This window comes from Prenolepis imparis, unplaced genomic scaffold, assembly GCF_030444845.1.
Source record: "Prenolepis imparis isolate NDT839.2.m4 unplaced genomic scaffold, iyPreImpa1.0 SCAF_278, whole genome shotgun sequence".
Taxonomy (NCBI): domain Eukaryota; kingdom Metazoa; phylum Arthropoda; class Insecta; order Hymenoptera; family Formicidae; genus Prenolepis; species Prenolepis imparis.
In genome coordinates this window covers 16881-40845 of record NW_028141436.1, presented here as the reverse complement: position 1 = coordinate 40845, position 23965 = coordinate 16881, and the positions used below count along the sequence as shown (strand labels likewise).

General features: G+C 31.8%; 1 pseudogene across 1 annotated transcript; it reads right to left on the bottom strand.

The window, feature by feature from the left end:
• Positions 1 to 19656: 19656 nt before the first annotated feature.
• LOC145948209 (juvenile hormone acid O-methyltransferase-like) lies at positions 19657 to 23136 on the bottom strand (annotated as a pseudogene). The gene is made up of 7 exons (XR_014427295.1): positions 23051 to 23136; positions 22248 to 22451; positions 21156 to 21368; positions 20869 to 21040; positions 20563 to 20698; positions 20048 to 20192; positions 19657 to 19921 (listed from the first exon to the last, which is right to left on the bottom strand). The product of XR_014427295.1 is annotated as a juvenile hormone acid O-methyltransferase-like (transcript).
• Positions 23137 to 23965: the final 829 nt, after the last annotated feature.

Here is a 23965-nt window from a genome sequence, read left to right as displayed (position 1 = left end):
GATCACGGATACAATACGGATGTATCTGAATCGTCCTTTAAACTTATCTGAAAAGAGATGAAGATATGTTATCTGTCGGATAAAATTTACCAAAAAGTTGGAACAATCTGTCTTTAGTCTTTTAAACCATAAAAAAATCTTCAAAGAAGAAAAAAACACGCCGAGTATGTAAAAAGTTTAACATTGTATGCAAATATGATTTTGTAAAAATTTTCGAAGTTTGAAAATAAAATTTAAAAACATATTTAGAAAATGTGCAGCTCAAAAATAAATAAAATTAAGAAAATTTAATTTATAATTAATAAAATTAAATAATATTAATAATGTATATTTAACTATAATACTTATTAATAATATTTAACAATATGATATAAAGCAGCTCTTCATAAAATAGTGAATATAAATTAGAAAGGATAATGGCATATACATATATGTATAAAGTATACATACCTTTCTCTCTAATTGTTTTTTCTTCTTCCTCTCTTCATTGTCTTCTTTATCTCTATTTTTTTAAATTAAATTAAATTTTTTTAATTAACTAATATACTGCAATCACTATTTTAATATACACTATTAACCTCTCGATATACGTTTGAACTGTCAAAATGCATCGCTCAATCGTGACAGGTTTACACTCACACATCTGCACACTCACATAATGTAATTTTATCTCCTATTAAGGTGTACTTGCAATAATCATCAAATGAATATTCGTACATGCACGTTGTGAGTGATACCTTGAAAGACAAAATCGCTTTGAATGTGTGCGTGCGAAGTATGTACGTGAGATCTGAAAGCTGAAAGTCTTAAAATAAAATGTGAAAAATTTCAATATTTCGGTTGAAAATTTTCGAGTTCTCAGGACTGACTGCACCAATCATCTTCAAACTGGTCGCAATCGAAAGCTTATATTCATATTATAAAGCGAAATGTCATTAGATTTTTTATTGTGGCTTTAGTTCTGAAAATATTTTAACAGAAAGATCATTTGACAGGAAAACTCCGGATAAGCTACGTACTTGGTAGCGGCGCGATAGCTCTGACGTTAGTCTCAATCTCATTTTATTAATATTTTAATAAAATAAAATTAATAAAATTAATTCTTTTAATACTCGGCGGCACGCCGCTACCGCGTCGCTTGATGTAACATAAATCTCTTTAAAATATTATATTTATTTATTACATTTTTATTACGTTTAACTAAAAATGTTAATTTTTTAATATAATAATAAATATCGAAATAAAAATATGTGTGTGTTTGGATTACATATATCAAATAATTTATGAGAAGAAAGAATATTAAGTATTTTTTTTTTACCATTATACTTGTTATTATTGCCAATTCAAATCTTTTTATTATTTTGTTAGAAAAAATCTTTCGTATTCTTCTTTTTACTCATGTATCTTATATTTATTTAATAATCGTAAATCAATTACCTTAAATTAAAATAAAAAATAATTTAGCACCAAGACGCACAGCAGCAGAATTGTAATACATAACACTGATCTATAAAATGCCAGAATATATTCAGATTATAAAGCAATGTTTTAAATAATTAATATATAAACCAAATTATTACAAGCAATTAAATTTTTATTTTATCTATTTCTTCCGTTCATAAATAAAATACGTAATTACATAAATTCGAAGAAAAAATTTGTTGAGGATTTACTTAATATAATGATAATTTAATGGCTTTCTTAATTTAACCTAATATAATGATAACTTTCTCACATCATCACCATAGAGTTCTCAGTCCGAAGACTGATTGGACGCGTATCTCCATCCTTTCCTATCCTGAACCAATGCATGCATCATGCATCTCCCTAAAGATGGAGCAACCCATGACTATTGCGAGCAGTAATCTAGTCTGGGCCTTCCCCTGCCTCTTTTTATTCCTATCGCCGCTTCTAATATGTCACGAACTTATCCTTTGTGTCTCAGCAAGTGTCCTATCATCCTATCTCTCCTATTCCTTATCGCATTCCATATTGCTTTCCTCCTTCATTCTTTCTAATACTTCTCTATTGCTGATCCTATCTATCCATGATATCTTCATCATGCGCCTGTAACAACACATTTCGAATGCTTCCAATTTTTTTTTATCTGCTTCCGCCACAGTCCACGTTTTGCAACCGCATAACCGTACAACTTTCTCATATTAAATAAAAATTTAATATATGTATATATACAGGGTCCCATAGGAAAATGCTGAAACTAATCAGCTGTCATTTTCTAATGCATGCAGTTATTGAGAAAACAAAAATTGTGTTGAAAAGAGGAAAGTCTGCAGTTTTTAATGGATATAAATAAAATGTTTGTATATCACTTTATTTTATTGATGAAAAGTAATGAAAAAAGTGCTAATAATCACATATGTAAACTAATGATAAATATTTTCGAAGTGCGCACCGTCTAAATTGTATACAAAATTCTATTCTTTTACGAAAACTCGTAAAAACTTTTTCTAACATGTCATTTTTAATGTTATTGACGATTCTTTTAGAATAGAACTGCAATAAGTCCATATTGGTGTCTAATATTATAAAAGAAAGAAGGATTACGCATTTTTTTTCAATTTACTCCATCTTTTTACATAAGATACGTCGATGACATCATATTGACGGCTCCTCCTTCTCTTTATAACCACATACTAAATACTTTTAATTCGTTCCATCCCCGCCTACAATTCACGGTAGAAATTGGGAAAGATGATAAATTAAATTTTCTTGATCTAACTCTAAATTTGAAAAATAATAATATCTCCTTTGATTGGTTCCACAAAGCAACTTTTTCCGGCAGATATTTAAACTTTTATTCTCAACATCCCATCTGCTAAAAACGTGGCACCATAATAGGTTTAATCAACAGAGCGATATTTCTATCTCATCCATCATGTCATCAAAAGAACCTTGAAATGTGCATCAGAATTTTATTAATTAATGACTATCCTTTAGAATTTATCTTCAGAACGATATGAAATCGCTTAAAAACAATATTCAACAACAATTACTTAAATAAAAAGAACAACATTTGTAAACAGAACGAAGAGCGAAATTTCTTCTTTATTATACCGTATGTTCCCACTATATCGGAACAATTCAAAACCATCACAAAAAAGATCATCACTAGAATCGCATACACGGGACTTAGTAAGATGCGCAACATCATAAAAGTCCACAAAGACCCACTAGAAAAGGCACATTGCATGAATGTAGTTTATAAGATAAACTGTAATAATTATGACGCCTCTTATGTGGGTCAAACCAGCAGACAGTTACATACAAGAATTATTGAACATCGTAACCATATTAAAAGAAATACAGCAAATCGTTCTGTCATTACCGAACATAGGCTCGAATTTAACCATGATTTTAATTGGGACGAAATACAAATTTTAGATAGCGAACCTATTCTTGAAAAAAGACTCGTCTCCGAAATGCTATATATTAAGAGACAAAAAACAGCCTAAATTCACACACAGATACAGAACTATTACCATCTTCTTATTTTACTGTAACTAATAGATTGCCTAAGATATAAAAAAGAGAAAAAAAGGGGAAACATCTTCATGTGTTAGTCCTTTATTAAATATCTAGCATATTATAGTGTTTTCTTTTTTTTTTCTTCTCTTTTTCTCGTGACTTTCAGTTTTTAATTAAAACATTTATTTATTGTTTATACACTTAACTTTTATTTGACTATTATTCGTTAGCTGACTCCTTTGACTTTTACATAATGTACCGGTTTGTCATGTTTATCCTAGATTTAATTTAACCACTCTCCCCACGATGAGTGATATCAGTAACCGAAAAAAACTTGGTCTCTAAGAATATTAAACATTTAGTATGTTAATGCGATCGTTCTGCTACACTTTAGACAACTCCACACTCCCGTTACAATTTTCGACCCTGTACAATAATGAGATCTACAAATTTATAAGTTATTTTGATTCGTTCTTTTTTGTTATATAATACATAAACAAATTTTAACATTTACAATAAGCTTACTTCCATAAAAAAGTGAATTTTCACCTACAGATTTTACGACATGAATATATTTCTCATTATCGACTTCCTGGGCTTATCTACCCAGTGAAAAAATAACGTCGAGATTAGCTGAATATAATATGGAAGGTAGCAGTCTTTCACGTCTTGAACATCACAAACTAAATTTCGTGTAATAGACAGTCAATCTTTTAATTGTATGTGCTGAAGAAGGCTCAAAGAGAAAGAGCCGAAACGTACGCTATCATCGCTATGTATCATTATCTATGTAAACTATCTTTATATTAAAGTTTACTCATTTAAATAAATATGCGCCTTATTAACTGTGCCCGGGCTCTCATCGCCAACTCATTTTGAGACTCTAATTAGTTATATAGTAATATATTTTAAGCAATAAATAATAAATTAAATAAATTATAATGCTTATATATTATTCACCTTTCCTCCTCGTTTGCTCTACCGTTGTCAGTTACTGTCCTCTTTTTCTCTTTTATTCTTCCATTTCTATTTTCTCATAGCATTTATTCGCGAAAACACAATTACGTGTACACTAATCAACAACAAAAACGTCAATAAATTTGCAAATGTCATTACATTATCTCTCAAGATACGATCATGACAAGTACGTAAATATTATTTAATTACACATTTTCTACAAACATAAGAATTATCAACTTGCGCAATTAAATTAACTGTCACGTTTGATGACTCGTAAGAATACGGCTATTTAAAATTAAAGACTATAATATCGGGAAATTTATGATATATACTGATTACTCATATGATAGATTTAGATAGAATCGCATAAAATACGTGAACAAAAATTTCACGAATATTATTACTATAACAATATGTTGATATAACATGCCTTACTTGAATCATTTTAATTAATCATTGATTAATATATTAGTCTTTCAAATTCACAATAAATGTCGCGAATTTTTTATTATATGATAATAGACGAAAAATTCAAAACTCAAGGTGCAAAATATATTCGAGTTTGAAAATATTCAGAGATGTAATATTATAATATTGCAATAAAACTATTTATAATTCCCATTTTCCAATCGCTACATGATTTCTACTTCAAATTAATACATTATACGAAATATATGCGAAAGATAAATAGGTATCTGTCGTTCACCTTTACGCATTGCTTATCGCGAAAATTAGTTAATCGTACGAACTGATAAATTACTACTTGTAGTAATCATAATAGATAATCGCCTTTAATATTTCTTGTTATTTTTCGCGATCGCATCTCGAAAGGTCATACACCTCTATCGTGCGAATTAAGGCCGCAGATAAACAATATCGCTCTATGCTTTATACGAGGTAACAATTTTTATTGTTATTATAGATTCTTTAATATATTACGAAATAAATGCATGGAGAATATTATGTCTCTTGAATTTCAAATTAATTATTAATAAACGCTTGACGTATCACGATATGTCGTTCCTTTAAACACTCGATCTTGCGATTCATATCATATTGCACATTATCTATCTAAAAATAATTAGCAAATTACATTTGAATCTGTGAAAAGTTTAAACCGTAAGGCAAAACGTTATGTTTAAGCATATTTAAATAATATCAACCATCGCTTGTAAATGTCGCAATAAAATAAACAATAATTTATAATTATAAACAAATAAGCAAATAATTTATAATTTCCATCTTTTGTGCTTACTATTTTAAATGAATGTATCGCGAGAAATATTTGTCTCTATAAATTGTCATCTCAATACTCTTATAATCGCGAAAGTTAATTAATTGCGCAAACTGATAATCTCTAATTATTCTCTCGTGTATAATGGAAGGGGGGTGGGGGTTTGTGCAAAATTATTTAATTTAATATTTTTTATTTTATGCTTAGCTTTTACTCCAGGATCAACGACGTCAATAGCTCTTTAACGTTTGTTTTTCTTTACTTAAATTTTTTAAACGGATTCAGCAAAACTGTTTCTTTTAATTTGCAAGGGGGGGTTTAACCTCCCCACCCCCCACGATCCGCCAGTGCATATATATATATATATATATATTTATTCGATTTCATCTAGGATTTTATATAAGTTCAAAAATCCCGTACTAATCATATAAAATTGATTCTTAGTAAGATCAATTGGTTTTCTTATATGTTGTAGCTTATGATCTGCTGAACAAAAATGTAATAGGCTCAAAGCTAAATAATAGATGGTTACTGATTTACAGCTAATCAAACACGAAAAATTAGGACTTTGCGAGTTGTTTGACTGGTTGTAACTTGTTAAGTAACTGTCCATTATTTAGCTTTGAGGCTATTACATCTTTTTATCAGAATGCCTTAAACTACAACATATCAAAAATTTAACCAATTCCACTGAAAGACAAAATTCTATGTATTTTGTACAGGGTCTTTTAGTCTCAAAATAGAAACGGAACTTATAAATATATGCAAAAACATTTACATCTGTTTTAAAAATGTATCTTTGTATACTTAAAATATATACATATATATAGTTTAACTATACTAGAGAATCAAATAATATGTATTATAAATTATCTTGGTACGACAGTCGTTTATATCTGTTCTCAAGACATCAATTTGTAAACTTAAAAATCTTTCTCTTCCTATCTTATATATAGATGTAATGCACTAGGAAACACATAGCTCTCAGACCTCTGACTAACATCACTTATCTAAGTTATCTTATCCGTATAATTATACTCATACTTTAAAATTTCTAAATGGAAACTAGAAAAAGAATTCATCCCACAAGTAGAAGCCTCAGTTTAGAGAAGTCGACAGTTGTTGCAAATGAGGTGTGTGTGTGTGTGTGTGTGTGTGTGTGTGTGTGTGTGTCATGTGGAATGCATGCGGGAGAAAATGTATAAGTGGGAAAATTACATGATTGAGAAGTAGCGGAGTTGCACTTTATTAATGCTCGTAAAAAAGCGACGCGCGAGATTTTCGCCTCTCTCGGCCCGCGAGCCAATCATGCTCGCCCGTGCCCCCTCGATAGCGCGGTGCGGCGATAGCCGCGCTCTCGCAGCGACGGGTTAGATCGACCGATGCCGTTCGAGCGCACAGGATCAACCGCCCGCGAGCAAACAAAATATATATACAAAACAACCTTGCCCTCCGACTATCCGAATGCTCACCGCCATATAATCTCACTATATAAAACGGTGATCTAATCCCGCGGAACATTCTGGAAGGTCGTCGAGACAAACATATGAGCTCGAGGCCGAGTATGACCCTCTGCGCGGCAGTCGATCGTCGCACACACATCGATCAGCAGCTCGCAAAAAGTATCTCTAACGCTTCCGTCGGATACCGCGTAACGTTCTGTTCGCCGTTTGCAAGGCCACCGTTCGCGCACTAATAAACTACTGTAGAACTTGTAATTTTTTGTAAATATAAAAGTGGTTTGTAAGAAACTTTAGAATATTGCCCGAACACGCTCCGCTTCACCATTCCTCCGCTCACTATTGCTGCACGCGCGATTTCGAGATCGCACAACAGTCGTGAAAGGATAGTGTGCGTATCCTGTAAAATGTCGTTAAAATCAATTCTAATAATGTCGATCCTATGGATCATCGCTGATGCTGCTCGCATCCTTGTGATTTTAGTGGAGCCATCTCACATGCAGCCATCAGGTTTTTTCTTTATTATATAAAGAATTTTATCATTTTATTGTAAAATAATATTTTGTATATGTATAAGCTTCCTTAAAGCTTTCTTAAACGACGCCAGTGTTTAAAGGATGCATCTATTTTTAGATATCTTTAAAATTTTGTGAATTTTTGCCAAATAAAATAAAATAAAATACATATTGAGAAATTATTTTTTTTAATTTTATTATTTAAATGAATAACTTTGAACAGAATAATAGAATAGAATAATAATTTTAAAAGTTGTCTTTAACTTAACTTTCCTTAACGCGTAATTATATATATATAGTTTTAAAAAAGACATTTATATTACATTTAAATTTTTATTTCTTTATATCAGAGGGATCCAGACCGAAACAAAATTAGGGTTCGGTTTCTGTTACGGGGTTTAATAAAATATTTAATAACTGTTCTGGTTCCAGTTTTGGTTTTTTGATAAATAAAGGAAACCGAAACCGTTTAAATTACGATTTTTTCAGTTACAATTCCGATTTTTAAAATTTTTACTTTTTATTTTTCTAATTAAATTAATTTCTAAATTATATTACTTTAAAAAATTATTATTAATTTTTATGAGATATAAATAAACAGCACTTTATATTATACAAGAAAATATATATATGTATCTATATTATATATATATATATATATATATATATATATATATATATATTGTTACGTCCCTGGTTTTCTTCCCCTGAGCGCCTTCATTTTCATCCCCCGAGTATCATCGCTAGGAGTATTGTTTATTAACAACCGGGTGCGGATGTTTTTCCGGCGCCATATTTAGATTTGGTCTAGCCGATGCATCGAGCGAACGCTACGAGACCTGATTACTATTCTTTTTCGCATTCTGAATGCATATATTATTATATTTCGTCGCATTCGTGTATTGGATCATTTTATTAAAGATCCTTTCTTCCTTACGCGTGTTAATTCATTTCGTGCGCGTGTGAGAGTGAGTGAGTGCGAGAGACGTCCTTTTGCGAGATATTGCAAAGGTCACCCCGAGGACGTAACATTTTGGGGGCTCGTCCGGGATCGAACGAACAACGAGCTACGAAGGATTTGAGAGATGGCAATACAACATTCGCCGAGGAAAACCCGATCGCAAGCTCCGTCTCGAGACACCGTCAGCGAGGAGCCGACGGAACACACGTCGACGCAGGGAGATCTCTTGCAGACTGCAATGGAGGAGATTCGTCAGCTGCGAGAGGAGCGTCGGGAACAACAAATCCGCTTCGAAGCGGTGTTGCAACAACGCGACGAGGAGCTGCGGCAGTTGGAGCAGAGAATCGCTTCGCGGGAAGACACACAGCTAAGTCTTTCCGAGAATAGAGCTTGCGGAGATTTTTCCGAAAACAGGGTTTCCGCGGATGTAATTCCCGAAAACGATTTGCGCGCGAAAATAGGCTTTAAATTAAAGCCCGACGTTTTTGACGGGAAAGTTCCGCTGCGAGAGTTCCTCTCGCAATTTCTTTTAATCGCGCGTGCAAATAATTGGGACGAATCGACTAAAACAGTAGCTTTGACCGCGAGTTTGAGAGGGAAAGCGCGGACTGTCTTAGAAAATATAGAGAATTTTGATCATTTAAATTTTTCAGAATTAAAGTCGAAGCTTGAGCTTCTTTTCGGGGAGGGGAATTTAACCCAAAATTACTACTCGCTGTTCACTAATCGTAGATAAAAGTACGGAGAAGATTTAGCCTCTTTCGGTGCCGAGTTAGAAAGACTGTCGCGATTAGCATATCCGGAGTGTCCTTTCGCGGTGAGAGATAAAATCGCGTGCGCGCAATTTGTTTCGGCTCTCTCCGATGGTTTCTTGAGGACTCTCCAATTAGAGGGAATAACCTCCTTAAATTTGGCCGTTGAGAGAGCAAAAACAGTGAAAATAATACAGGGAGAAAATTTCGAAAAGGGAAGAGAAAATTTCGGAAGATTTAATAGAAATTTTGGAGAATCGAATTTTTATCAAAAGGCGGAGAGGAGCGGCGCGCGGAACGGAAACGAAAACGCGCGGAACGGAAATGACGCGCAGAAAGATGTCGGAAAGAAAAATCCTTCGGGAGGGAAATCGCGAGGAAATAATTTTTCCTCGAAAGGGAAAGAATGTTGGACGTGTGGAAAAACAGGACATTTTCGATCTGAATGTCCTGAAGAAAAGGGAAACGCGGTTTAGTTGAGCTGCGCGGGGTGCGCTCGACTTACTCACAAACCCCAAAAAATCGATTTATAGATTTTAGTATCGGTAGAATTAGGGAAAATAATTTCTATTATAATGGAAAGATAGATGGAAAGAAATGTTCTTTAAAGATAGACACGGGCTCCGATATTTCCTTGTTAAATAGAAAGTTGATAAATAACAATATTTAAGGTTAGAGAAAAAGGTTAGAGTTAAAAATTGTAATTTAAAATATCCAACAGGAGAAAAAGTAATAATCGAATTTCAAGTTGAGGTTAGAGTAGAAGTTGGAAAATATTCTATTTTGATTCCCATGTTCGTTGCTGACATAAATGACGATTGCCTATTAGGACCCGATTTTCTTAAGCAAATTAATTTAGAAAATATTTTTGATTTTGAATTTAACAAAAAAGAAATAAATAAAGTTTATAATTGTTCTCGGATTGAAAATTCTTTTAAAATTCCATCTATCTTAAAGGAACTTTTTGAAAATAATTCAACCAATTTGGAAAACACACAAGAAGAAATTTTCGCTGACATTTTGAATAATTTTTGCGATGTATTCTCTGAAATTATTGTGGCTGGCAATTGCAATGTTGTTGAACATGTTATCAATGTGAAAGACTCTCTCCCCATAAAGCAGGTATCTCGTCAAATTCCAATTCATTTAAGGAAGGAAGTAGATAAAATAATTGAGGATATGAGAGAACAAGGAGTTATTGAGGAATCACAAAGTCCCTGGATTTCTCCAGGAAAAAGGATGGCAGTTTAAGATTTTGCGTCGATTACCGGAAGTTAAATAATATCACGGTAAAGGATTCATACCCCCTTCCCAGAATCGACGACATTTTAGATCAACTTACAGGTAATTGTTGGTTTTCCACATTAGATTTGAAAAGTGGTTATTGGCAACTAAAAGTCCGATCGGAGGACAAAGAAAAGACGGCCTTCTCGATCGGCAGAGGTCTTTGGCAATTTACAGTAATGCCGTTCGGTTTATGTAACGCCCCCGCGACATTTGAACGACTTATGGAGAAAGTTTTACACGGTTTATTATCAAAAATATGTTTGGTATATTTGGATGACGTAATAATTTTTGGAAAAAGTTTTGAAGAAATACTCGAAAATTTAAATTTAGTATTTACGCGATTAAAAGAAGCTAATTTAAAAATTAATCCAAAAAAATGTATTTTCTTCCAAAAAAATGTAAAATATTTGGGACATATAATTTCCGAAGAGGGCGTGACTACGGATCCGGAAAAGATTGTTGCCGTAAAAGATTGGCCGATCCCCCATACAAGGAAACAGTTGCGAAGTTTCTTAGGGTTTTGTTCGTATTATAGGAAATTTGTGAAAGGATTTTTTTCTTTGGCAAAGCCCCTTTACGCGCTGACAGAAAGTCAAGTTAAATTTGTTTGGGGAAGTGAATGCCAAAATGCATTTGATCAATTGAAGCTGATGTTATCGTCTTCTCCGATATTATCTTTTCCTAAGGGAGAGGATGAATTCGTTTTAGATACGGACGCTTCTAATATTGGTATCGGTGCGGTATTGTCTCAAAGACAATTTGGAGAAGAAAAAGTTATCGCGTATTTTAGTAAAGTGCTTAGCAAGGCTGAGCGGAATTATTGTGTCACTCGTAGAGAATTATTAGCGATAGTAGGTTCTTTGAAATTTTTCCGACATTATCTTTTAGGTCGAAAGTTTGTGATTCGCACTGATCATGTGTCGTTAAAGTGGTTGATGTCTTTTAAGGATTTGGAAGGACAATTGGCACGATGGCTGGAAAGACTACAGGAATTTGAGTTTGAAGTGATACATCGAAAAGGACAATCTCACAAGAATGCCGACGGACTATCGAGGCGATTATGTGAGACTTTCGGATGTGAATATTGCGCTAAGGTGGAAAGGAAAAGCGCAGAAGAATCTGAAAAAATGGTCGCTCGTATTGTACTAGCTGACGAAGACCTTGCGGAATGGCGTGAAGCACAGCAAAAGGATTCTAACATCTTATTTATAATACGAGGAAAAGAGATAGGAAGAAGACCATTACATTCAGAAGTTCCTGTTAGAAATTTCGGTTCAAATTTACTGGTCTTACTGGGATTCTCTGGTCCTGAAAGATGGAATTCTCTATAAGAGATGGGAAGCCCCGAATCTATGAACCAGTTTCCTCCAACTAATAGTTCCTCAAGATCGGATTAAAGAAATTCTTCAGGAAACGCACGATTCTCCGTCGGGAGGACATTTTGGAGTTAACAAGACTCTAGAGAAGATCCGAAAAAGATTCTTTTGGGCAAGCTGCAAACAGGACGTGGAGAAGTGGTGCAGAACTTGCAAGATTTGTGTCAAAGAAAGGTCCTGCAGGGAAAGGAAAGTCTCCTTTGCAAATCTACAACGTCGAAGCTCCATTAGATAGGGTACAGATGGATATCCTTGGTCCTCTTCCATTGACTAAGTCAGGGAATAAATATCTGCTTGTTATAGTAGATTGTTTTACGAAGTGGGTAGAGGCTTTCCCTGTGAAGAACATTAGAGCCAAGACGGTGGCTGAAGTTTTTGTGAACCAGTTTATCTCCAGGCACGGAGTACCTCTGGAAATTCACACGGATCAGGGAAAGAACTTCGAATCGCAGTTATTTGCGGAACTAATGCAACTTCTTGGAATTAAGAAAACAAGGACCACTGCTCTTCATCCCCAATCTGACGGCCAAGTAAAACATCAACATCAGACGATTGTTAATTATTTGGCGAAGTACATTTCTGAAAATCAGAAAGATTGGGACGAGTGGATTCCTATGTTTCTTTTGGCTTATAGATCCTCAAAGCACGAGACCTCAGACCACAGGAGTGACCCCTGCAGAATTATACTTTGCTCGTGAGCTTAGATTGCCTATAGATTTATTACAGGGAAGTCCTAGATTTGAAGATAGATTGCCTTCAGGAGGAGATTTCGTGGAAAATTTGAAGGAGAAATTAGAGGAAATCCATTCTGGTATTAGAGAGCGTATGGCTTTGAAATCGTCGCAAGTGAAAGCTAGATATGATAAGAAAGCTAGAACGATTCTCTTCGAGGAGGGAGAGAGAGTCTGGTTTTATAATCCCAGAAGAAGCAAAGGGAAGGCTCAAAAATTGCAGAACAACTGAGAAGGGCCTTACTTGGTAGTAAAAAAGTTCAATGATGTAGTTTACTGCATTCAGAGAACTGCTAGGCATAAAAAGAAAGTCGTACACGCGGATAGGTTAGCTCCTTTTATTGAGAGAACTTAACTTAAGATTATTAGAGTAGATTGGAGCCCGGAAATGTCTATCGTTTAGTAGAGTCAAAGGGAAATCTTATTGATTAGATTTAGAGAGAATTAATTACTGCGTAATTTTTCGTCTTATTTTTCAGAGTCTGATCTGATTCCCGATTCCTGAGTCGTAAAGAGGTTTTGCTTCGGGGGAAAGTTTCCTGGAGATGGCGGATGAGACGTTTATCGAGCTGAGCCTACCAGGAAGAGGGAAGTTTTCGTCTTCGTTTCACTCTAAGAAGACTGCCTCGCCCGCGGTTTTTGATCCGTGGTTTTCCCGCGGGACTTCGGGCAAATGCCGAGGCGGGGACTTGGGGAGTCCAGGGACGACGGGTCCACGGAAGCTACTCCCCCCTTGTCTGAAGTTTTCTGGAGTTCGCAGGGAGATCAGGACGCGACGGAAAGAACATCGGTCGATTGGATTCCAACGGCGGATCGCTCGGTAACCTGAGGCAGCAGCCCAGGGTAGAGCAGGATGGTTCGCCGGAACCCTGAAGTCGACGTTTGGCTGTCGATTGGGACCAGGAGTCGCTCGGTAACCTGTGACAGCAGTCCAGGGTAGAGCAAGAAGGCTCGTCGGTGCCCTGGAATCGACGTGGATGTGCGATTGGATCCGAAATGGCGGATGGTTCGAAAACCTGCGGCAGGAGCCCAGGATGGAACAAAGAAATTCGTCGGGATCCTGGAGTCGACATCGAAGTTTTACGGCAGCGTTGGATAGTCCTCTCTGATTGTCGGGACGATAATTTTGAAGAAGGGGGGCAGTGTTACGTCCCTGGTTTTCTTCCCCTGAGCGCCTTCATTTTCATCCCCCGAGTATCATCGCTAGGAGGGTTGTTTATTAACAACCGGGTGCGGATGTTTTTCCGGCGCCATATTTAGATTTGGTCTAGCCGATGCGATCGAGCGGACGCTACGAGACCTGATTACTATTCTTTTTCGCATTCTGAATGCATATATTATTATATTTCGTCGCATTCGTGTATTGGATCATTTTATTAAAGATCCTTTCTTCCTTACGCGTGTTAATTCATTTCGTGCGCGTGTGAGAGTGAGTGAGTGCGAGAGACGTCCTTTTGCGAGATATTACAAAGGTCACCCCGAGGACGTAACAATATATATATATATATATATATATATATATATATATATGCTATATATTTTGAATAATAATTTGTATATATTATTATAATTGGATTTTTCCATATATGTGTGATATCACTTAAACTGTATAAAGAAATATATATATATAAAATCAAACAATCAATAATAGGCCAACTTGCGAGCCGAATAATCAAGATGTTAAACAGATTCTTTATTAAGGAATAAATTAAGTTATTAAAAAAACATGTAAACGTTTCGACAGTACAACTGTCTTTTTCAATACAAAAACTTAAGACATATTATTACCTTGAAAATGACAAATTAAAATTTGTTTATAAAGAGACTATATCTAACTGCTAGATTAATTAACAAATTACTATAAATGTTGAATATATCGCAACGTGACACGTACATGGTTATATTAGGTAACAAATATTCAACTGAAACCGGACGCTGATAGATCTAATTTTATCGCTGGTAAACGCATAAAACCGACAATCAGGTTTTTCTCGATGTCACATTTTGAACAACGTCTAATTTTATGATCCGATATTCGTCAGTGTGTTAAACATGTGCTGTAGAAATAATGTGACATGTAACTCTAGAAAACAATTTACAGACATATCTTTTTTTAATTTTAAAATAAAGCGACAGTACTTACAAGAGTGTCAAGTCAAGAGAAACTCGCGATTATTATCCTCATTATAATTGTTCTTGTGTAACGTAACTGTTATAGAGCATGATGATAAGTCTAAGGGACAACGCCAACTAATATTTATTTAGTTATTACAAGGTTATTATATATATTTCTATGTTATGAAGACTCAGACAATTTAGATAAAACATCAAAATAAGAACTGTCAAGAAGTTCGGTGTCTTTTTTTAAATTAATACTGTTCTTTTGCTCTTTAATGTATAACATTTCTGAAATTAATCTTTTATGATAATTTCTTTCATGGTCTAGAATTTTGGTATTGCCCCAATCGAATGTATGTGTTAAATTCACAATGTGTTCCGAGACAACCGAATGTCTCGCAGAATCCAATTTTATGTTATTCTTATGTTCATTTAATCTTGTGTGTAATTGTCGTTTTGTCTGTCCTATGTAAGTTGCATCACAATTATTGCAACTTATTTTGTAAATAACGCCAGCATTATTCTGAATTTCATCCTTGTCTTTCTGCGTCTTAATGATTCCGTCCAATTTTTTTAAAATTCTATATCCCACTTTTACATTGGATTTTTTAAGTTCGGAGGCTATTAGATCAGAAATTCTTTCCACGTACGGAATAGCAATAAATTTTTGGTCTCTATCATTACAGACGTTGTCACCCCTCGCTGTGTTGTTTTTTGCTATTGTATTAGATTCATTAGCAATGATATATTTAATTCTACGGTTGATTTCTGAGAATGTTAGATCGAGAGGATAGCCGTTGTTTATTAAAATATTTATGACTAATTCTAAATTCTTTTTGTGAAACATCGGATGAGATAATAACAGAGCTCGGTCTACTAAGTTATAAATAATGCCTGTCTTATGACATCTAGGATGGTTAGAATGAAACGAGAGAAGTCTCCCCGAAAACGTCTTTTTTTGAAACCAATCAATATGTATCACGTTATTAATTATTTTGATTGATATATATATATATATATGTGTGTAATATATGTGTATATATTTCTATCATATATATATGTATATATATATATATATATATCACATATAATCTTTATATAGTTATACATATATTAATATAGGATTCTTGCATATATGTATGGTATATATTAACTTTATAAATAGAATTATATTTACATTATATATACATATATATATATATAATATATATACAAATATATATATTATATTTATATTATGTATATATTTTTGCATATATTACAAATATATATAATCTTTACTTATATTTGTTATATAACCCTAAACGGCAAACAATGATTAAATTTTGTATATGCAAACTTATATTTCATATATATTATAAATATATTTTTACATATATATATAAATATATTTTTGCATATGTATAAATATCTTTTTACATATATACATAAATATATACTATTTATATTTTTTAATAACAAAAAATTATATAATTTTGTATATGCAGACTTATATTTCATGTATACTTTTGCATATATTATAAATATATTATAAGCGGCAAAAAATGATTTAATTTCTTATATATATTATATATGTATTAATATATATTTATATATGTATAAAATATATTTTAGAATATATTTTTGAATATATATTTTTCCATGGGGGCACATTCTGGATAAAATAAGAAATTAAAATAGCTACAATATTAACAAAAATAATGGCTTGCAAATTTTAATTAACATTTCTGAAAATAAACAGCCAGTTGATGTGTCACTATGAAATTACAACAATTTTGGTACTTCTAAAGTACGCATCCATTGTCTTGTTTAAGGTAGAATGCACTTTTTCACGATATAAAATGATATTAACAGACAGATGACAAAATTTAAAATTTAATAATTTAAGTTGATATTTTGTCACTCTCTCATTGATACAAATCTAACAAATAATTTATATATTTATATGTATTGTTTATATATACACACGTCTGTGGACGGTACTGCTTCTCACGTTCGGCCGCTAGCATGCATGCTTGGAGCGAGGAAAACTGCACCGTGATCCGATTTTTGATTGTTGATACTACTGAACATAATTAAGAAACTAGTGTATAAGTAAAGTTTCTTCAATAACGTGTATAGAGCGATCTAATTTTGGTTGTATATAAGTATAATAAATTACAACAAAATCTTCACAGAAAAAAAAATACGCCAAGTATATAAAAAAATTCGACATTATATAGCTAATATGGTTTTGTAAAAATTTTTCTAAGATTGAAAATAAAATTTAAAAATATATTATTTAAAAATGCAGTTCAAAAATAAATATAAAACAAAGCTCAGCCAAGTATAAATGTATTAACTTATTATCTGATATAAAATTTGTCAAAAGAATATTACTTTTATATTTTTAAGAATGATTATCTGCATAATTAAAACGGTTTAGACCTGCATTGAAAGAATTAAAGTGACAAAAACTCGGGCGTGCCCGGTTCGGAGCAATAAAATGATATAAGTTTTCTAATAAGATTGCTTGAAACTAATTTATAAAATTAATTTGTAGAGTAACAAGGAAGATTTTTTGTGTTTAAAAATGTTTCATATTAATAATGTTGTTTTTTTAAATTCTTTTTTTCTCTTATGTTTTTATATTTCAAACTTTATTTGATAGGACTGTTTTTTTTAAATAATTCTTAAATAAAACATAATTTTTAAATAAAATATATTCTTAAAATAAATATTAGAATTTTAATTAATTTGTTGATACTTTACATTTTTTTGCTGCGTTATGCTAAGATCATGTATTTTTAATTAATTTTATTCAAGATATATATATATATATATATATATACTACACAATTATTATATTATTATAAAATCCTAATAAAAATAACAAGTAAGGCTCTGTGTACAATAGAGAAATAAATATTAAATATTAAAAATAGGTATTATTTTAAAATAATAAAATCAAAAAACTCTGATAAAAAAATACAAATTCAGGTATAAAAGACTAATAATGGCTAATAAACTAGTAAGAGCCCTTTATACTCGTATTTGTATTTGTATATCAAATTTTTTTCGATTTCATTTTATTATTTTAAAATAATTCCTATTCCTAATATTTAATATTTATTTCTCTAATGTGCGAAGGGCCTAATCGAAGAGAAAATTTATTCGATTAATAATAAATCAGTTTCAGCGATTAATTGATTAACCGCAACCATATTAACCGATAAATCGTTTAGTCGAATATTAAATAAGATCGCTCTATACATGTTATTGAAAAAATTTTATTTATACACTAGTTCCTTAATTATGTTCAGTAGTATCAACAATCACAGATCAGATCGCAGTGCAGTTTACTTCGCTCCAAGCACGTATGTTACAATTACAATTTTGATAAATTGATATATTTTTGATTCTGTATATTATCAAGGAATAGAGAAAAGAAAGAAGCGACGTCAGAGCTAACATAAATAACCACTCCACATTAATTATAAATTCGTATTATTTTTTATATAATCAAAGATTGAGACAAATATTTAATTCTAATATTTTTCAGAATGACGCAGCTTAATTCGTAGAACGTAATAATGTTACTCTATGTATACATAATTTTCACTGCTTTAAACCTTCCACAAAGTCCGATAACTTTGGAAGAAGTAGAAGTAAAAGAAAAAATTGATAATATACTGCAGAGGAAATATATAAACGAAGAAGTTCAATTAGAAGACGAAAAAACTTTTGATTTTTACATATGAAATTCCAGAAGCGGAAAGAGTTGATCTATTAACACAGATGATGATAATGTATATCTTCCGGAGAAAGTTATTCGTAGTTCTTGATAAAGCCAAATCAGATGATTATAAAAAATAAGCACAATGTGAACGATTTTATTTTAGGCTTAAGAAGAGGCAGAAAATATATTCGTGAACATTGCTTAATGATTTATTTCGACGCACTGTTTGATTCTGTTTTGTGCACACGGCACTTCGGACATCTATTTCTTTATGTAGTTCCACCGAATATTATGTTGTATATTAACAGATCAGCGCAACTGAAGAAAAATAATGCAACAGCGTGGCTCCTATATCACGACGTTGTCATCTCATTTTCCCAAAAATTGAATCATGGAAACAATATTAATATATGTGGATGGATTTGGCATTCGATGCTCTTCAATTTTTTTTGAACCAAGCCAGTTGTTGTGCCACTAAAAATCGGAAAAATTGATTCCTCTAAAGTATGTACCCATTGTTTCGTCTAAGGTAGAATGCACTTTCTCACGATATAAAGCGATATTAAAATAAGGTACAAACATGTATCACAGATAATTATTAAAGAAAACGCAATAGAAATTAGTCCATCTTATGAATATATTTACAAATACATTGTTTGTATGCAATAAAAACATACATGGTGTAATTTAAAATTGAACTACGTTGTGTGGAGAGTAAAAATAATATTTATTTTACAAAGTATATATACAATGGTTATGAAATCTGTCGATCTATATATGTATAATATATAGAAAATATTTCTTTTTTTCGATACGTACATATTCATTTTAAAAAGAAAATTGTGTATTAAATGATTAATACCATATATTATATACATCTTATATAATATATTTTGTACCATATATAAAATAAATATAAAATATATAATCAACGTACTTTGTAATATAAATTTGATAATATATATTTTTTTAAATTATTCTATAAAGAAATACAAGTAAATATTATCCAATCGTTTTGTAAGCAAAAGGTAGAAAGAAAAAAATAGGAAAGAAAAAAATTATAATTATTTTTATCGTAAATCATGGAGAGATATCTATACAACTATGAAACATTCTTTTGTGCATAAATTATCAGTACAGAATATAGAGCAGGAATATCCGTTTCTTCACTTCCATCACGTAGCTTAGAATTATCTTGACTTTCTCTATATTCTTTAACTTTTATTTCCGTAAACCTACGTGCTAACTCATTCTTGAATTCCTCCCTTAGATTATGCGGCATCTTGTCCAAGAATATCAAAGTATATTGTGAAGTAACCATGGCTATCGAAGTAAACAAAATATGATTAATTTATTAATTACAAAATAAGAAAAAGTAATATAAAAAAATTAAATTAATCACATAGCCTAGAATTTTATTTCTGCATGCATGTCAAGGAAAATACTTACATATAAACTTTTCTGTATTCACACGATTTTTCATCTCCCGAAGACTGCAATGATGAATTTGAAATCCGATATCTTCAAGTATTTCTATTACCTCTTCACGAGGTCGGGCCGAATAATGAAGTGCCCCAACATATTTTTTTTTGTCCTGTATAAAGATAATTGACAATCCATAGTTAAAAAATTGCAATAAAAGTAATACACACACACACATAATATTTATATATAAAAAAAAGTGATTTCATAGATAATGCCGTTTGTGCTATATATTTGATATCGATATCTTCGCAGACCGATCAGTGTGTAAAACAAAAAAGTGTATCCAAACTTGATACTGTAATTAATAATGTCGAATAATACAAGTTTTTATGTAAAGAACTGAATCTATTTTATGTCACTCATCTATAAGTGTGAACTCAAATTATTTTAAAATATTTCTAAAGATTGAAATTTCACAATTACGCAGAAGTTATGCTACAATACAATTTCACATCATAGTTCAATGTAATAATATTCACCTCCATATACGATGCATATTGCACATCTTGTGCCAAACATTCCAAGGTTTCAAAGAGGGCTTTGTCGCGCGTTATATTTAATATCAGCATAGTTTTATCGGGTCGAAGCATACGATAAATATTCTCAAATGTTTGGCTGTTAAACAACAAAAATGTATGTTAATTATTGTAATTTTGAAAATATATATTTATTAGAATTATTTTTCGAAACATATATATGTCAAAATATATTATTAAAATTATATGCAAAAGTTCTTTTCTACAAAAAAAAATATTAATTTATTTTTATTCAATAATTTTTCTTACCGAATGTCATGGCACCAATGCAAAGCATGAAATGAGAATATGTGATCGAATTTCGAAATATACTCCTCGGGCAATTTTTTCGTTTGAATATCCAACACTTCGAATTTGAGTCGCTCCTTGTCACCGTATGTTTTGTTTGCGTATTCGATCACATTCTTCATAATATCTGTATCTTTATAATATATATTTTAACAATAATTAATATTAATTGTTATTACATTATTGTGTGTATGTTTGTGTGAGCGTGCGAGTGTTATAATCTTTTGTAATTTATTATTTTCTCTTACCAGTCATTGTTGCTTTTGGATCAAGTGCCGGAAGAAGAATATCCTTTGTTATATCACCGGATCCACAACCAACATCCATACATTTTCCAGATATATTTTTCAGCTCTTTGGCGAACTCGTTGATTATAAGTGATGCATTGTTTTCATGCACATATTATCAAATAAAACGTACTGCGCTGGTTGTACCATGGTTTTATGATAATGTTTAAATAACTAGAATATAAAAAAATATATAAAATATGAAAAGATATATAATAAGATTGAAGGAAATGAACTAATTAGAGCCGATGCGTCGGCATTTTAATACGCAAATATTTTGTTTGTAATTATTCTTTATTTATTCAGAACGTTTCTGTCTTTTCTTTGGATCATCTTCAGCTTATCGTTTAATAATACAAGTGTTCGGTATAATGTATAAAAACAACACTAACTTTTAATACAATAAGCTGAGGATGGTACAAAAAAGTACTAAAATATTCTAAATAAATTAAGAATAATTACACACAAATTGCGTAATAAACCATGAGAATTTTTTGTAATTAATTTAAATTTATAAATTTATAATACGTTTTAATTCCAACGCACTAGCTCTTATTAGCTCATTTCCTTCAATTCTTTAATATTAATATATAGAGTTTATTTTCTCTATCATAACTAGAATATAACAAAAAATTCAATATGATATGTAGAGTAAAAAGAATATTTTACAATACTTTATCGGTATACAGTTAGAAATAAAATTTTGTTCTAAATAATAGTATTCTCTCACTTAAAAGCAAAGATTGATTAGGATTGTTTGTTGTCGAAGAAGAGGATGTATTTGAGAAAGGAGGGAAAGGTAGATACATAACTTGAATTAAATAGCAGTCGAAATGTCAGTGTTATTTTTAGACGTTTGGTTAGTGATTATTCAATCAAAAAAGTGTAAGCGCGAATTATGCGAATCGAAACCTATATCGACCTTCCATCTAGCGTAAGGAATCTATATTATAGCGTCTTGCTGTACTTTCGGAGCAGGGAGCGCAGAACCAGCAATTAGCGAAGGACTGCCTAGCTCGTCAGACGTATGTGAACGAAGGACAGTTTACCTACCCTGAATATATACCCCAGTGAGCATTCCGAGTTTTCCGTTTTACTTTATTTCTTTTGTAATTGCTATAGTTGTGAAGCCAGATAAAAGTGAATCTGTTAATTAAAGACTCACTGAGTGAATATCAAAGAGGAACGAAGGACATACAGTTTAAATTTTAATCCTTTATATCTCCTCCCTGTGACCCCTGTCCCTATTACCGGATACTACAAAAGGATATTAAAAATAAGTCATTTTTGGGTCCTTCGAGGAACCTAAACTATTTATTGGAAACTGTTTCTAGAATTTTTTAGAAGCAGAAACTAACAATTATTTGTTTAACAGGTCCGGGAAAAGTTATTAAAATCAAGATTTATTATCGATTATATTATTGGAACAGTCATATATGAAGTGTATTTAAAGTTAAACCCTTGATGTGTCTTCAAAATAAAATCAATTGTATATTTATTGAAAAATATTATTTATTGAAAAATAAGTAGTAGATGTAGAGAATTTAATGTTTTATATACATAATTTACATTACACATATACAGTGTGTGCTAAAAGTTTGAAAATGGTTGAATACTTCATAAGCTAGGCATTTTAGAAAAAATCTTTCAAACAAAAGTTGTAGGGCTCAAAAATATATATTTACTATATATAGTCTTGTCAGTCCTATCCAAAAGCTACTGGTTGACTTTCAAATAATGTTGAAAAACGAATAATGCAGAATTATAATTTACATGAATCTAGAATTATGTGGAACTCGAGATAAGTTTAAATAAATGGTCACAAGAATTAGTAGAAAGGAATCGTTACGAGTTACCTGAGTAAACTTGTCTCCGCCGCGATTGAGATGAAAATAATGAAGAACTTGTGAGAACGTGAAAGACATGTCTTAACCCATTTTTATATGATACTCGAAATAATCAATTCATTTTGCGCCGAGTTTAATATTATGATTATGCAAAAGAACTAGTAATAATTATTACGAGTTATTTGAATAAATTTGCCTACAAAGTAATTGCGACTGTGTTAAACATGCATTTTTTTGTAAGAGAGATTACGGAAACGTGAAACATATACTTCTAAACTTATTTGTATACATATCAAGCAACATTCCTGACAGGAGTGTCCCTACAAAAAAAATATGCTGAGATTGCAATTTCCGCGAAATCGTGATACAATTTTAGTGGCGGGGCGTCGCTTCAGATATCGGCCCAACAAGGGCAACTAATTACGAGCACTGATGTAAATCATATTAGCATTTTATTATATACTTGACTTCGCACTGATACCGCTTTGCTTGATACGTATACAAATAAGTTTAGAAGTATATGTTTCACGTTTTCGTAATCTCTGTTACAAAAAAGTGCATGTTTAACGCAGTCGCAATTAATTTGTAGGCAAATTTATTCAAATAACTCGTAATAATTATTACTAGTTCTTTTGCATAATCATAATATTGAACTAGGCGCAAAATGAATTGATTATCTCGAGTATCATATAAAAATAGGTTGAGAAATGTCTTTCACGTTCTCACAAGTTCTTTATTATTTTTATCCCAATCGCGGCGGAGACAAGTTTACTCGGGTAACTCGTAAAGATTCTTTTCTACTTTTTTTCTACTTCTTTTGACCATTTATTTGAACTTATTACCTCGAGTTTCACATAATTTTAGATTCATGTAAATTATAATTTTGCATTATTCGTTTTTCAACATTATTTGAAAGTCAACTAG